The sequence below is a fragment of the Haliotis rubra genome, unplaced genomic scaffold, assembly GCF_003918875.1.
Source record: "Haliotis rubra isolate DU_JTF1 unplaced genomic scaffold, ASM391887v1 Scf297, whole genome shotgun sequence".
NCBI classification, from domain to species: Eukaryota; Metazoa; Mollusca; class Gastropoda; order Lepetellida; family Haliotidae; genus Haliotis; species Haliotis rubra.
In genome coordinates, this window is record NW_025766965.1 from 1,085,245 (window position 1) to 1,095,151 (window position 9,907).

The following is a 9,907-nucleotide window of genomic DNA, read 5'->3' on the forward strand; positions in this document are numbered from 1 at the left end:
CGTTGCTTCGTGAATTTATGTCGTCAAGCACTGTCAATTCCCCGTTAAACCCTTTTTAGAGATTGGGTTTTATTAAAAAAATATATTAAAAATATTAAACAAAACGTCCCTCTATGTGACAGGTTGGATGTGAATAGCGACTCTTTCAAACACACCGTGAATGCTAGCACACGCTAAGGTGTGGCGGTCGATGGTTGCCTTTGGAAACACATACACAACATACTGGCTATCATGCAACATTTATATAATCAATCACCTGGCAGGTCAGTCACGCATGTCATCTGCCTCCGATCAGGCACATGAAAAAACAACGATACACATTAGGGAAGTATTTCTTTGTGCTAGGATCGCACTGCAGACCTTTTGATTTGTATCCAGGCTTTTGTATCAGTATCAACAGCGTGGAGTCTTGCATGACAGACAACGGCGGATTTGGACCGGTCCATACATCGGTATTAGCGGCAAGGATTTGCAACTGATTTTCACTCCAACTGCATCAGTTCCTGGATTGCACGTGTGGTTATGTTTCCTGCTGTTGGAGGAGTCGCGGGTGTACTGATGTCTCTGTGAAGTGTGTTTATTGGTTTGGTAACGTGGCGCTCAGGAATATTCGAATGATTGCGCAGCCATTGTAGCAACGACCCATGTCGTTGGGCACGACGACGCACTATCAACCGCGTTACCGAGCCCGAAAGCGCCGTCGCTGTCCTACAACAACGAGCGTCAGAAACAGGTTTGTTTTGTTGTGTTGTTTAACCCTGCATTCAGCAACATTCCAGCTATATGACGACGGTCTGTAAATACGCCAGTCTGCACAATCCAGTGGTTCACATAATGAGTTGGTTGGTTTGTTGTTTAACGCCGCACTCAGCAGTATGGCGACTGTCAGTGAATACTCGAGCCTGGACCAGACAATCCAGTGGTTCACATAATGAGTTGGTTGGTTTGTTGTTTAACGCCGGACTCAGCAGTATGGCGACTGTCAGTGAATACTCGAGCCTGGACCAGACAATCCAGACTTTCACATAATGAGTTGGTTGGTTTGTTGTTTAACGCCGCACTCAGCAGTATGGCGACTGTCAGTGAATACTCGAGCCTGGACCAGACAATCCAGTGGTTCACATAATGAGTTGGTTGGTTTGTTGTTTAACGCCGCACTCAGCAGTATGGCGACTGTCAGTGAATACTCGAGCCTGGACCAGACAATCCAGTGGTTCACATAATGAGTTGGTTGGTTTGTTGTTTAACGCCGCACTCAGCAGTATGGCGACTGTCAGTGAATACTCGAGCCTGGACCAGACAATCCAGTGGTTCACATAATGAGTTGGTTGGTTTGTTGTTTAACGCCGCACTCAGCAGTATGGCGACTGTCAGTGAATACTCGAGCCTGGACCAGACAATCCAGTGGTTCACATAATGAGTTGGTTGGTTTGTTGTTTAACGCCGCACTCAGCAGTATGGCGACTGTCAGTGAATACTCGAGCCTGGACCAGACAATCCAGTGGTTCACATAATGAGTTGGTTGGTTTGTTGTTTAACGCCGCACTCAGCAGTATGGCGACTGTCAGTGAATACTCGAGCCTGGACCAGACAATCCAGTGACCGACATCATGTGCATCGATGTAAGCAATTGGGATACGATGACATGTGTCGACCAAGTCAGCGAGCCTGACCACGTGATCCCGTAAGTCGCCTCTTACGACAATCATGGGCTGAAGCACAGGGGTTCGAATCACTGTTTGGACAACAATTTTTAAAAATATAAAATCTAGATTTTTGCAACCGTATATTGTTTTGATATGTTATGAGTTACTTACATTTTAAATTTTGAAGAAATTGATTTTTTAGAAAATTCTCCCGCTATACTCATTACATAAAATACACAAGGGGTGACACTCGTGATGCTAAAAGCCGGATCGAAAACCGGACAGCCCGACTATTTTAACGTGCGTTCAATCAAACCTTATGTTTTTCACAAAACAATGTGTCGAGCTTGTAGATTATTCTTTTGGCCTGCTGCTCATCGTATTCAGTTTGTGTAACTGCATTTCATATTTGACCACTGACCCTCGCATTAGCACTACCCTCCGTTTTTGAACAAACGTCTGGCCGCCCTTCGGTAAACATCGACACTGTCCTAAAATCTCGGAATGACTCGGAACACAAAACGGCTCTCATTGGTCAATTTCCACGTGTGCGATTATTGCAGAATATTGTTCTTTCATTGTGAGTAAAATTATTTTAGGTGTTAAATGCAATAAATTGTGCACATATATAGTGCATACAGCATGAAAATCTAACAGCATTATAAAAATATCAAGCCTGCAAAGCGGAAAATATTTAACTTCTGTAAATTCATGGATTGTTAGATTATAAATGTCATATAATAGGTCAACAACATTTTCAGTTATATCCAATGACTTCCAATTATCAATTCATTGTGATTGTTGATTTAATATTCAATATTTCATTCCGTTTGACAGTATAATACAACACAAACAAACATTTCACCAAAACAGACAATTCAAAATCGTCCAGGTATATTAACTTTGAAATATGATGATAATAAACAAATACCTAATGCTACCACATACTTTTAAATCACATCTTAACAATCTCCCATGACAATTGCCTTTAAGAATAATGAAATGCTGACACTTTTATGTTTGCAATGTATGATCATTTAAATTTTTCCTGGTATGGTACAATTTCGAAAATTTGAAAAAACTCTTATAGAAATACTTGTGACTCAAGTTAAGTCAAAGACCTCAAGCATTATCAACAATGTAACCTTTAATTACCAATTCTAAATCTCATCTACCAAGTCGGTCATATATGATTTACATTTCAACTTCTTAATCATTCCTGTATTACCTTACCCCATTAGTGACACATGCACATGTCTGACTGTTGGTGAATCTGGAAACAAAAAACATATTCTGAGCTTTATCCAATCTTAAAAATACTTCTGTTGGTACTAATATAAGAAGCTACTGCCCTCCAACCTTCTAACCCCTTACCAGGGAATGATAGTGGATATGAAGATATCTTTTCATCTATCAAATAGTTTTCCTTACCCAATTATATTTGTTCCTGGATAAACCCTATGGATGGTCTCAAAATTAATAAAACAATCAAATACATTTTTTGTAATCTATCAATGCATTTCATTGTCTATTATGACAGATTACACAATTACCATATCAAAACTAAATCTTTACTTACATATTTATTTCCCATTTCTCTAAAACTCTTAATTTGTCATGAATATTGATGTCTTTTTTATATGAACGTTTTGTGTTTACAATAACAAATATTTTCAATCTACACATATTTGGGTTACCTCTGTCATTATGTGTGGCTGATGTTTGTTATGAAATCCTTATGCAATGCCAATTATGTCATTGTGAAATTGTATACACTTCAAATATTATACATTCATACTTCGTACCCCAAATTCTGACTTAAGAATTTGTTGGCACTATGTTATGAAAACATGATGTTCCAAAATGAGTATGTGCTATGTAAGAAAATAAAACACGTTCGTAGCTTTTCCCATCTAACAGTACATTTTGCGTATGTAGACCGAAGAATGTCAAATTGACTGAGATTATACGCGAAAGATATAAACGTGTCATAACTCATTGAAGGCACAAATGTATACATGTCTATAAAACGCACACTATTTATAGGGAGGAAATAAGCTTGATAATAAAAAAAGTAGTCCTCACTCGTTTCCCTTTCCTCGATAATTCCTCTCTGATCTGGCGCAGTAAGGATGTCTTGCCGGTGTCATCCCATTAGTCATACGACCCATTAGTCATACGCCTTAAATAAACACATGTCATGGGTGATTGCTCTTACATTATGAACCCTTAGTACCTCTGTAGGTAAATGGAATAACCCATATGAAACGAAACAAAAAGAATTTAGCAAGATATTATCGTATGTCGTCGATGGCGGTACATGGCGCGGAAAACGCTTGGGTGAGGCGGCAGATGGGGCACAAGCTGGGGATCCTGTTTTGCTAGTTCGTCCTGGTACAGGCGTGGTCTCCTCTCTAGCTCACTTCCTGATGTTGCTGATGAACTTCACAGCCCCTTGATCCTGAGGTCGTCGGTTGTGTGCTGTGCTGTTGCTGTTGCTGTGCTGTTGCCAGTGGTTATCACTCTGCCTCTGCAGCCTTTCACGACGCACAGCCAGTGAATACGATGTTCTTTTGTCGAATTTTTGTTGTGTGGATGACCTTGAAACAAAACTTGTCGTGTGCCTCGCCTTGATGTCACATATTCCACTTCGATTAAACCTGCCATAATGATCAATAAGTGACGATTTTTCCACCTTAGGTCAATATATAGGTAGTTAGTCAGTTAGTGACGATTCTTCCATCTTAGGTCAATATATAGGTAGTTAGTCAGTAAGTGACGATTCTTCCATCTTAGGTCAATATATAGGTAGTTAGTCTTAAACAATCTACAACATGAGTAGACACTAAGTTTTAAACAAATGGAGTTGCTGTTGCCAGTGGTTGTCACTCTGCCTCTGCAGCCTTTCACGACGCACAGCCAGTGAATACGATGTTCTTTTGTCGAATTTTTGTTGTGTGGATGACCTTGAAACAAAACTTGTCGTGTGCCTCGCCTTGATGTCACATATTCCACTTCGATTAAACCTGCCATAATGATCAATAAGTGACGATTCTTCCACCTTAGGTCAATATATAGGTAGTTAGTCAGTTAGTGACGATTCTTCCATCTTAGGTCAATATATAGGTAGTTAGTCAGTAAGTGACGATTCTTCCATCTTAGGTCAATATATAGGTAGTTAGTCTTAAACAATCTACAACATGAGTAGACGCTAAGTTTTAAACAAATGGAGTATTTCCTTAAATTGGCATAATATAGTTTAATGGAATGATATTCTTACCGCGCTTTTCTAAGAACGTATTCAAAACAATCGGTATGCAGAGTAGACGTATTAACTTATGTTTGACAAGCAGTTGGATCTCACACAAGAAAGGCGGGCGAGTCTATTATATGGTAGGGAGCATGGCCTTTGTTGTTTTAATTAATCCGGTCCGTTCCCCATGACTAGTGGCCGTATGAGAAATGTGTGTATGACTAGTGGGCTACAACCGTAGTGCTAGCTTGGCCCCAAATCAACAGATTATGGCCATCGATGGCCCCTCTCACTGCCCTGTCTGCCATGTTTGTTTGTTGTTTTCCCCACACACGTGGAAATTGACCAATGAGAGCCGTTTTGTGTTCCGAGTCATTCCGAGATTTTAGGACAGTGTCGATGTTTACCGAAGGGCGGCCAGACGTTTGTTCAAAACGGAGGGTAGTGCTAATGCGAGGGTCAGTGGTCAAATATGAAATGCAGTTACACAAACTGAATACGATGAGCAGCAGGACCAAAGAATAATCTACAAGCTCAACACATTGTTTTGTGAAAAACATAAGGTTTGATTGAACGCACTTTAAAATAGTCGGGCTGTCCGGTTTTCGATCAGGCTTTAGCATTGCGAGTGTCACCCCTTGTGTATTTTATGTACTGAGTATAGCGGGAGAATTTTCTAAAAAAATCCATTTCTTCACCGACTTCGTTCAAATTTGAAATGTACCTTACTCATAACATATAAAAACAATATACGGTTACAAAAATCTAGATTTTTATTTTTTTAAAATTATTGTCCAAACAGTGATTCGAACCCCTGTGGGTTGAAGACCAATTCTAACCCGGATCTTCGCGGGTCTGACATCATGAGCATCCTCTGTACGTATTTGGAATTCGATGAAATGCATCAGCTAGGTGATCGAACCTGATCAGCCGAACCATCTTACGACAAGCAATGGTTGCTGAAGATCAATTCCAACCCGGCTGTTCACGGGTACCATATACAGGCAGTTTACCGAGCTATTATTACCGTAGATATTCGGGTTTCAGTCCTGTGATTAGACATGAAACAATCCTACAGTTGTGCTACAGTTACGAAGGATGAAAATAGTTAGGCCCACAATTATTTCCCGATAAATACAATCAATGTACGCTGAGGGAAACCAATAAGGGATCACCACTTCATGGCAGTGTTCCTTTATTATCAGATTTTCTCCAACAGCACTATTCAAAACTGGTGATGAAAACTGGTAAATATGAAAGGAACACTTGAATTTTCCTCTGTTCCTTTATTTGTTTCTTTCAGTATATTATAACAAAATGATCATACCTAGTAAGACAGAAACAGTTTACGCTTTCACGCGAATACCCCGCTCACATACAGTGTTCGGACTGCTTTGTACCGTCAATTAAGATGACCAACCAGGAAAGCAGCAAATACTTATTTTAACGCCTCTTGGTATCTCGCAGCCGGGGTCTGAACCCACGACCATCCACTCTGCTGACAGACGCTCAATCCACTGGACCACTGAGGCGGATGTGATACTTTAGCCTTACCATTGACTTCTACTTGGGGCCTGTTTGTTGAAATATTATACAGTTTAATTGTATTCCTGTTTTTGTGTTGATACAAACATATGCGATTATATAAACATTTATAATATTTTTATTTCAGTTCCTCTCAAGCGATTTAAATGACACTAACTTTTAAATGCTATATTCCAAACCCCATTCCCTAATCATGATTCCACAATATTTCCGTGGCCGGAAAAAATCTTCTGAGAAATTTAACCTTTTCTAATTGCGTGAACTTGTTTATCATCAGGTGCATCTGAGAAGATTTTGGACTGGTGTTGATGTGCTGGGCGAGGAGGCTGTATGAAATGTTCTGTCAAGATGTCATTTGGAAGTGTTTTTCTAGAAGAGGTAAACATATTTTCTTTGCTTGTTTCGACATTGTGAATATTGTATTATTCGCGGCCTAAAGAAATATTCGGTCTACCGTTTCACTGTCGAATGCTGTTGAGAAATGTAGCGATACTTGAAATATTTTCTGTAACTGAGCACAATGCACGAGGAAAACACGCCCCGAGACCCAGAGAGTAAATCACTTTGCGTGATTTGATTGCACGCTTTGCGCAGAAAATTCGTGACAGATGTAAATTTCAGAACATATTATTTGTTCGCTTGAAATTTTTATCCATAATGAGGAGATATAGTGGGATGTGTTTTGTGTTTTGGAACGAATTCACGACCATCTATTGAAAGAAATACATATATTACGTCTTGTAATTAATGTATATGATCGACCTGTGTGGAGGATTGTTTATTTCTAATGCAATTATAATATTTCAGGAACTTATATACTATTATAATATTGTTTAATAAATTGCAAAAAAGTACAGTACGACTCCCTACCCTGGATACAGACGAGAAAGGGGATGAGTTATTGTGTGTGTGTGGAAGGGGGACGGGTCAATCATATAAGCTGCATCGAAGCACAACTGAATCGCATGGATTTGGTTTGGTTTGTTTTACGCCGCACTCAGCAATATTCCAGCTATATGGCGGCGGTCTGTAAATAGGAGTCGGGACCAGACAATCCAGTGATCAACGTCAAGATCCTTGCTCTACGCAACTGGGATACGATGACATGTGTTACCCAAGTCAGCGAGCCTGACCACCCGATCCCGTTAGTCGCCTCTTACGACAAACATGGGTTGCTGAAGACCAATTCTAACCCGGATGTTCACGGGTGAAGGCATGGAACTGAAAAAGTAACAAATATGTATGACAGGGCATTTGTAGAGCTTATATGACGCTGTATATTACAGTGTCTGCCAGCGTAAAAACACCAGACATCGAACTGAGTAAGATCTCATTTAACTGACAGACACCTTTTTGACTTGGCGTCCGGTGCACTGCTGGTACTGATCAATATGAAATTTCGTTAAACCGCATTCTTATATTATTTTCAGGTCGAAAACTGGAATACATGGCCTTATTTGGTATTGCGGCAACCGTGCTGTTCGTACTAAGGCAGAAATCTGACTTATTCCGGTATTCTTCAAAGGAGTTCGGAATTTTCAATCCAAACCTGACTAAACATTTCATTATATGTATGGAATCTGGTCGCCTTGGAAACGCGATGTTTACTTATGCATCAATTTACGGAATTGCTTCCAAAAAGAATATGAGTGTTGTCATCGATGAAGGAAATCCGCTGGTGAAACATTTCAAACTGGACGCTAAAAGCATGAAGATACAGTCACTAAGTGGTTATTTGAAATTGGTCGAAAAAAGTTCTTGTGACTTCGACCAAGCATTGATGAATTTCGACCCAAACAGAAATGTCATGATAGAGCGTTACTTGCAGTCCTGGCGCTACTTCTCTCACGTTGAGGACCAAATCCGGAGTCAGTTTGATTTCACAGATTCTACAAAAGCATCGGCTGATGGTATTCTTAACAAGATTCGTAAGGAAAGGTCTTTGTCCGCCAACGCGAGCGCCACCTTAGTGGGCATTCATTACCGAAGAGGGGACTTTGTGGAGAAACATTTCAAAGATTTTGGATATGCGCTTGCTCCTGTGGAATATATTCACCGTGCAATGAAGTACTTACCGCTTGAAGTATAGTAACGTGACGTTCGTCCTCGCCTCCACATCCGCTGAGTTTATAAAGGATGTTTTAAAGGAGAACGATGTCATACATGTGGCTGGGGGAAGTGCGATAGTAGATATGGCCATTATGGCTAGATGTGATCATTTGATTCAAACTGTTGGGACGTATGGCTGGTGGTCTGGATTTCTTAACAGGGGCAGTGTTGTGTATTACAAATACCCAGCCAGGGAAGGATCGGAGCTCCGAAAACTGTTTGGAGACTATTCCAATTTTTTCTACCCGAAATGGATCGGAATGGACTGATTATTGGAACTGGTTTCATCAGGTCTATGAACTAACCTGAAGGGACTCTTGGAGTACTAGATACTTTCCAAAGGGTGTGGGGGCGTCGGGGTAGCCTAATAGTTAAAGCGTCCGCTCGTCACGCTGAAGACCCGGGTTCGAGTCCCGACATGGGTACAACGTTTGAAGCCCATTTCTGGTGTCCCCCGCCGTAATATTGCTGGAATATTACTAAAAGCGGCGTAAAACCATACTCACTCACTCACTCCAAAGGGTGTGACAAAATGGATCGGATGGCCAACCACATCCATACCCTCACAGCAACTGCATTCGCCCTACACACACGCAAGCCCCTCTCAGAACCACAAAACCATCACTCATCAACCGGAGCACCCACATTCTCTCATCCGACTCCTGTTGGGGTCAGCGCGATAGATCGCATTACCTTCTGAAAAGAAACGAATTGTGGATTGGGTGTTATTTTGCCTGTTCAGTGTTATGATACCGAGACGTCGATGACCCACGAATCTCGTGATATACCTTGAATACTGCTATTGACGGTGTAATATAGAACATCATTGCAAAAGAACAAGTCTTAACCTTATAACACAAGTGAACGCAATAACACGTATTCGTTCAAGTGCACAATTTCAGTCTCTTTATAGGATTGGTATATTCCAAAAATGTGCACATTGCCTCGTTTTGAAAAATGAAATGACGTCACTACCTCCACCATACCTCTAGATCTACGCCAGCACTGAACTTCTCTCGTCCATCAGCGCGACTGGAAGAAACAGCTATGCTTAGCGTCGTTTTCGATCAGGCCCAAAGGCATTAATCGTTGTAAAAGATATGTTACACTGGATAATCGCTGATTAGTCGGTGCTGGTATATTAGACACTAGATTTAAAACAAATATCTCCCATAACCATCACGATCATGGATGGGATGTTTGTTTTGAGCAGTAGTGTACAACAACCGGAATGAGGATGGGATAAAACACTGTATAAACAATCATGTTTAATTGAGATAATATGCAAAAAAGTAAGTGAGATATTCAATTTTATAGATGTATCTTTCCTTCGGGTTCAATAAGCAAATGACAA

At 40.5% G+C, this 9,907-nt stretch overlaps 1 long non-coding RNA gene across 1 annotated transcript; it reads left to right on the plus strand.

Moving 5' to 3' along the window:
• Window positions 1-259: 259 nt before the first annotated feature.
• LOC124282284 lies at window positions 260-9,533 on the plus strand. Its single transcript, XR_006900118.1, has 3 exons — window positions 260-733; window positions 6,722-6,822; window positions 7,875-9,533. It is a non-coding gene; the product is annotated as an uncharacterized LOC124282284 (long non-coding RNA).
• The last annotated feature ends 374 nt before the right edge of the window (window positions 9,534-9,907 follow it).